The sequence below is a fragment of the Coenobita brevimanus genome, chromosome 60, assembly GCF_032717465.1.
Source record: "Coenobita brevimanus isolate Jiangsu-jjx chromosome 60, ASM3271746v2, whole genome shotgun sequence".
Taxonomy (NCBI): domain Eukaryota; kingdom Metazoa; phylum Arthropoda; class Malacostraca; order Decapoda; family Coenobitidae; genus Coenobita; species Coenobita brevimanus.
In genome coordinates, this window is record NC_137013.1 from 13,450,381 (window position 1) to 13,456,413 (window position 6,033).

Genomic DNA, 6,033 nt, shown 5'->3' on the forward strand with positions numbered 1-6,033 from the left:
TCGGTTTGATCTGTTCATAAGCCGTGAAACACTTCAGTGTCATAAGCTGGCAACCGCAGTTTGTAATATTCTTTATCCACCCCCTCACGTCCATGACGTATTGTAGGTTATTTCCTACTACTGTTTCATAAAGGACCTCTGATGATGAAGGTGTTAATAATATCTATATCTAAACACAGAAGTCTGAAGCATCTTAGGTGCATAAAATTGACTAGAGGCACCAAGAAAAAAGTTATCAGACTGTTTGGATTTATGAAGTACCGGTACCGTATGTACTTCTCAGTTAAGAAGAAGAAGAACAACAACAACAACAACAACAATAATAAGAATAATAATAGTAGTAGTAAGTTTTAGTAGTAGTAATAGTAGTAGTAGTAGTAAAAATTACCTGTCTATTGCCAGACGCCTCAGTCTCGTAAGGGATGGCCACAAACATATTGCATCCATGTCACCCTGCCCCCCGCCATTTCACTGCCCTCCTCCCCGAGTTCATACACCTCCTTCTCTCTCATATACCTCTCCACTCCATCCCTCCATCTCATCCTCGGCCTTCCCCTTCCTCGCTCCCCCTCCACCTCACTCACATACACGCTTCTCGTTAGTCTCTCGTTCTCCATCCTCTCCACATGACAAAACCACCTCAATGTATTTCTCTAATGCATTCTATCACACCTACATTCACGCCATAACGCTCCTTCACCTCCTCATTTGTCAATCTCTCATACCTTGTAATTATTCTACATGTTCCTCTCAAATACTCATTTCCTATGCTCTCATTCTTGACTTGTGTCCTCCCAACAAGGTCCAAGCTTCACTTCCCTACGTTAAAGTTGGTATCACAATACTATCATGCAGCAACGTTTTTTTCTTAAAGTAACAGAACGGAGGAAGGAAAAACAAATAAATAAAATAATCCTTACACCAGATTACTGGTGTCTTCCATTCATAAAAAAAAAAAAATCTGTAACAGTTGGATTTGAACAGCTGTAAGTTAAAGTTTGGGGGGGAAACAGCTCTAGGGAAGCAAGTTCAAAAGAGATGCAATTCAGAGAATGAAAGAATTCTCATAGGCAGAAGCTTTGCAAATATGGCTCACTTTCCTGTATCTTAACACTGCTTTCAAAGAGCCAGCAACCTATTTTCCATGCATGATACACCCTTTTAAGCACTTCATCCTCCAAACTTCCATCCTTACTCATCATCATCATCATCATCAAAACTAGAATTCTGAATTTGCTGAAGGAATATTCAAAGAATTTTACATTTCAGATGATAATGCCACATTCCAGATTAGAAAGACAGAAAAAAAAAAATCCACATTTTTACATCAGATATGGTGTACAGTCGCTGAAATATATACAGTATTAACAGCGGTTGTGGTAAATGGTGTATTATGAATAATATATCATAAACTGAATGTGCACAGATAAGTGTCATGATTTTCGTTCCAAAAAAGATCTACCCGGTATATAATTATGTGGGAATTTATACTTTCGTGTAAACCATTGTATATGGCAAGCAACTGTCTTGGTAAATTATGTATGTAGAAAATTAGTGTGCTTAGCATTTTGAGGAACTTTTTAGTGGTAGGTCCAAAATTCTTCAAAAAAGGTTAAAAAATATTGATTTGTCATAAATGCTGTAATATAAACTTAAAAATAGACAGTCTTAGTATTCTGAAAACACTCATCATTGTAGACCTACTATTAAGGGACTTGAGTATGATTAATTTTTAAAAACAGATTTTGACCTGTGACCTTGAGATCAAGGTCAAGGTCATTCATACTAGGCAAATCATGTTCACTGATGACCCACTACATTACCACCAAGTTTGGTCAAAATCGGTCCAATACTTTCCGATTAAGCACTTTCAGGCATGAGGTGGCCATTTTGATTTTCCTCAGTATCTCAAAAAGTATATGTTGGATCTCAGTATCAATACCCAGGTGCACTAGTATATGTTGATGACTACATAGTAAAACGTTTGCAAAGCAATCGATTAAGTATTTTTTTTTTCCTGCACAGGAGAGCAAAAATTGAAAATAAAATAACAGAGGCTGCTAGTGCTAGGAAAAAGCAATTTTGTGCCAAAAGAAGCTTGCTACCAAGACACATCACTCCTGAAAATTTCAAGTCTCTTGAATGGTCTTTGAATACTAGCCTTCTAACTTCCTCCCCCCCCCACACAAGAAAAGAAATAGTATCTGCAATAAAAAATAATACCTCCATAAAATAAGGGGTTCTCAAAAATAATAATAATAATAATGATAATAATAATAATAATAATAATAATAATAATAATAATAACAATAATAATAAAAATAGCAGCCATGGCAACATAGGGCATCACAACACCCCCAGGAGACGACAATGGAGGGATAGGTCGGGCACACATGACGTCCGTGCAATATGGGCATATGGCTGCACGCTCCTATTCCACGGAGTGCACCCGGCGTGAACATCTCAGTCCGGGTGCATTACCCTCCAACTGAGCCAGCCCTCGCCAGGATCGGGGTGGAGCTACCAACTTAGCTCCAGGCAGCACCCCAGTGACGACCAGTAGCCGCACAACTAAAGAGATGGCCTGTAGCTGCTCAATAAAAGCAACAGCCTGCAGCCGTGCAACAGTGATAGCCTGTAGCCATACGTACAAGTGACGGCCGGTAGCTACACATATAAAGAGACGGCCTGTAGCCACTCATAGTGCTGCCCACCCCCCCTGCAGAATCCATGAAGGCCGGCAGCCGCATGTGGGAAGAGAAAGGCATGCCCTCTCTCCTTCTGCAGTTGCCTTGAGGGGCACAACACCGGTGACAGCCGGCAGTCGCACCAGTAGATAGGGGATGGCCTGTAGCCACCCCTCACCTACACATCGCCCCTCATATAGGATTTCCCTGACAACCAGTAGCCGTGCCCATAAGCAGGTGATAGCCGGTAGCTGCACTTCATCTGCGGTCCCGTCAGGAAGTTGGGTCCTGGTGACGGCTGGTTGCCGCACCAACGGGAAAGTGATGGCCTGTAGCCGCCCTCCTCCTGTTGCCCAAGGGGCCTCAGTGACAGCCAGTAACCGTGCCAGGGAGGGACACCGTAAAAGTCCCTTTTCCCCTGTGACTTCACAACCGAGGGCGACCCCTGCTCAAGCCGCCCCACCAGCGGGAGAGTAGGTCCTGCCTCCAACTCCCCAGACCGAGGCAGCCCTCAGAAGGAGAACCTCCTTATAGAGGATTGGTGGAGAGGCCTTGTTTTACCCTAGGGATTGCACTCCATCCACCCAGCACCAGAGGGAGACCAACGCCTGTCGGACTCCTGCCGTAGGCAATGCCGCAGCCCTACCATGAGGGCAAAGCAACAGGAGCAAGACCGCAGTAGACGGGCTCTCAACAGCGCCCCTAGTACACCAGGGCACGACCTCTCCAGTCCCAAGGAGGAGTGGCGCCCTTCCCACACCGGGCGCCTACAGGAGCACCTGCAGTGGCTGTTTGGCCTTAGTCCTGAGGGCCAAACCCCTGTGGCCAGCCCAGCGACCACAGCCCACAATGGAGGACGACGCCCCTACACGTAGTCCCGTGGCCCCTAGACGAGAGGACGCCTGAAGGGACTCTACCGATGTTGGGCCGACACCTGTGAGTCGCCGGCCACCCCCTCCCCAGTTGGCCCACTCCCTTGCGTGACTGTGATTCAAGTGCCCATGGAGTGAAAGTGGGAATTGACAGCCAATGTTTAGAACGCTAGTGACAGTGCCTAACTATCTTAACACCACTGAGTGTGAAACGGGACACAAACGCTAGTAACAGTGCCTAACCATCAGAACTCCACTTAGTGTAACATGGGACATGACCATAATAACTGTGAAGTATATGCAGCCAGAGAACAAAGTGTAATTCCATCTCCACTTAAGTACAGTGTCTGTCTTCCACACTCGAGACTGCTGGTATCCTGTGTGATACCCATGATCTATCTGCCAGTCCGAGTCTTGACTTTTGTATAGAGTCCTGTGAGATTGTCCGTCTGTCCTGTATTAGAGAATTTGGTAATATACATGTAAGATAGTTGTCCACAGTTTTTATGCCCTGTTCCTCTCACTTTTTACCTTAGCTCCGGTCTAGAAAGGGAACCCAGCTAAACCTTAGGTGTTGTTAGGAGGGGAAGCCGACCTAAAAACACCCAGCATAACAGTAATAACGGTGGTGGTGGCAGCTGCGGGCAGCGGTTGGAGGTGGTAAGGTATACCATAGTCGCAGCGCCCGGCTCAGGTTGTCATTATCGTACCCTGGCAACTTACCATTCAAAAGTGAGACCGATTTCGTATCATAATATGCGTGAATCAAAACATGAAGCACGAATACATTATACACGAATATTATTATAGAAGAATATTATTATACACGAATATTATTATACACGAACATATTATTATACACGAATATTATTATACACGAACATATTATACATGAATCACATGTGTCTCATATAATACACGAAATCAGACATACTTTTGAATGGTAGTTGCCAGGGCACGATAATAACAACCTTAGAGTCGCGCGCCGTGACTAGTAGGTGCATATTCGCGTCAAACAATAACACCGCAAACTATGGCAATTGCAAAATGCCTGATGATTGTGCACTGCGTTGGTACTGTAAACCTACCATCATCAGGATGCATGGTATTGCATGTTTGTGACAATTTATGGTCACCACATTTTTCATGGAAATATTTAAACAAAAACATGTAAATATTCTTGAGACAGTCAGAGCTGTTTTGATAATTTTGGATAACATCGGAGACCTCCAGCACGGTATTTTTTTATATTATGATTATAATGATAATAATCATAATAATAATAATTATTATTATTATTATGATTATTATTATTATTGCTGTTATAATTATCACTAATACTATTATGCGATGCTTGGTAAAACATTCTACAATAGATGATGAGCAAAGCACATAATCTCTACGCACCTACTGATGGACACACGCACATAAAAGATTAACCTAGCCACTAAATCATATGGAAATTCCATTTCAGGGATAGAAAATGAATTAAAGAACGAGTTAACTTATTCTGATAACAGCAATGAGGCAGGTCATTAGCAGTGGCAGTGATAACGAAGGTAGCCTAGGCGTTATTAGTGACGTTGTGCTGCTAACGCTCATGTGTAGCGACTGATTTGATGTGGATGGCGATAAAACACACACACACACACACGAACAGCCGGAGAGAACAGACGTCCCAGCCATCGCTGCTAACCTTAAGTAGTTTCAGGAATTTTGTCTGTCCTGTCTCCTAAGGTCTTGTCTTAAATTTAAAATAATGAAAGTTAATAAACTACCAAAAATGTAAAGATTTATTGGCTAGAATATACATGAATGTTTGTAGTTTTTTTTTTCGGTAACAGCTGTTTTGGTACTTAACCAACATTAAACATGGCCGAAAATGTAAACAATGAGGGACTCGAATTTCAAGGATTTGATCTGTCTATCTATCTATCTATCGCCAGACGCCTCAATCCCGTTTGGGGTGGCCACAAACAAATCGCCTCCAAGTCGCCCTGTCCCCTGCCATTTCACTCCCCTGCTCCCAACTCACACCCCCCTCTCTCATATACCTCTCCACCCCATCCCTTCATCTCATCCTCGGCCTCCCCCTCCCTCTTTCCCCCTCCACCTCACTCACATACACTCTCTTCGTCAGTCTTTCACCCTCCATCCTCTCCACATGGCCAAACCACCTCAGTGTGTTCCTCATAACGCTTCCTATCACATCCACATCAACACCACAACGCTCCTTTATATCCTCATTCGTCAGCCTGTCTCTCCATGTGACTCCACAGGCTCCTCTTAAATAACTCATTTCCACTGCCCTCACTCTTGACTTGTGTCCTTCCAACAACGTCCAAGCTTCACTTCCGTACGTTAGAGTTGGTATCACAATACTGTCATGTAGTAACTTTTTCACTTCCATGGTCACTTCCTTGTTTCTTATCACTGCTTTCAAAGAACCAGCAACCTTTCTTCCCTGCTGTACC